Source organism: Diachasma alloeum, unplaced genomic scaffold, assembly GCF_001412515.2.
Source record: "Diachasma alloeum isolate Michigan unplaced genomic scaffold, Dall2.0 Dall_scaffold_00295, whole genome shotgun sequence".
Lineage (NCBI taxonomy): Eukaryota > Metazoa > Arthropoda > Insecta > Hymenoptera > Braconidae > Diachasma > Diachasma alloeum.
In genome coordinates this window covers 376,831-378,047 of record NW_021680434.1, presented here as the reverse complement: position 1 = coordinate 378,047, position 1,217 = coordinate 376,831, and the positions used below count along the sequence as shown (strand labels likewise).

The 1,217-nt window shown below is 49.3% G+C and overlaps 1 protein-coding gene across 1 annotated transcript in view; it reads left to right on the top strand.

Annotated features, from left to right (window-relative positions):
* Positions 1-740: 740 nt before the first annotated feature.
* LOC107039285 overlaps positions 741-1,217 on the top strand; it is a 22,295-nt gene continuing 21,818 nt past the window's right edge. Inside the window, exon 1 of the mRNA XM_015258829.1 lies at positions 741-975. The gene's annotated coding sequence lies outside the window, so the exon portion shown is untranslated. The remainder of the gene's footprint in view (positions 976-1,217) is intronic.

Genomic DNA, 1,217 nt, shown 5'->3' with positions numbered 1-1,217 from the left:
GGGGGGGGGGGGGGGGGGGGGGGGTGAAGCGTGTACGAAGGCGAAGTAGTGAGGCGCGCTCACCCACGACCCACGGACACCCCGTGCATACAGTCTGGCTGCCAGCAGCAGCACCAGAAACATCGTAACGCTCCTTCCCGATATTTTTTTGTATTTAAAAAGTCGCTTAAACTCACGGATCAGAGGAATTAATTACGCAATTGAAGACACTTCGGCTGAAATGTACTATATCACTGCTGTGCCATCGAGGGTGTTTGGGGGTTTTTAATTTGTGGAGTGGGAAGTGTTTACTTTGAGAAGTTTGTGACTCGATAATTTTTTTTTTTTGAGTGAATAAAGTTGTTTACGAATTGATGAAATAGTGGATGTGATTTTCTTACCGTTTGGGCTTGTCCAGCGGTGCTTTCCGGGGGTTATCTGTGAATTGAGGTTTTTTTATTGTCGATTGAGGGGCCGACGAAAACGTGCTGGTGAGTTTCAAGGCTGCGGGAATTCCTTGGGACGAAAAAATCGAGAAGAACGGAAGTGCCGCCTTTGGTGCAACAACACTGGAGTGATCAACATTGAAATGACGCGCGAGTGTAAACAAGCGCTGCCGAGTGGCGCGATTCGTCCGCGTGTGACGTCACGTGTCGAATGAAATTTCGCGATTTTAATCGATTGGGGATCGATTGATCGCCAGAAATAGGGGGGTGGGGGGCAGAGGTGGGGGTGGGGACAAGTGAAAATATTTGAGTGAAAGGTGACTGGTGAGGTTGAAATAGCTAACGGTGAAAGGACAAGAGATAAAAAAGATTGTCGAAAAATGATACCGAGGAAGTTAGCGGGAATCTCCGGCATCTGCGACGGTGTCGAGGCACTCCAATGACTCGTGGCCAGTGGAAATTATGGTTTAGTCACGAGTGATTAATCGACAGTCCTTCAGGAGTCAGCGGCGGCCGAGGGAAGAGAGAGTTGGAACAACAGGAATATTAGGTGGGTATGAGCGGCAAGAGGGGCAGGGGGGGGGGATATGTACGCAGCGATTAGGCGCCAGTGACGTCAGTTCGGTTGAGGGGCTCATTTGCTAAATCCCTTCTCCGACTGCACACGTCTGGTGTGACTACAACGGCGGCTCATGGCTCATTCTTCTTGTTGTTTTGGCTTTTCGGGATTTTTTTTGCAGGTTTGTAACGCGACTGCAGCTCTGCGAATGTCGTGAGTAATTTTTGTTACTG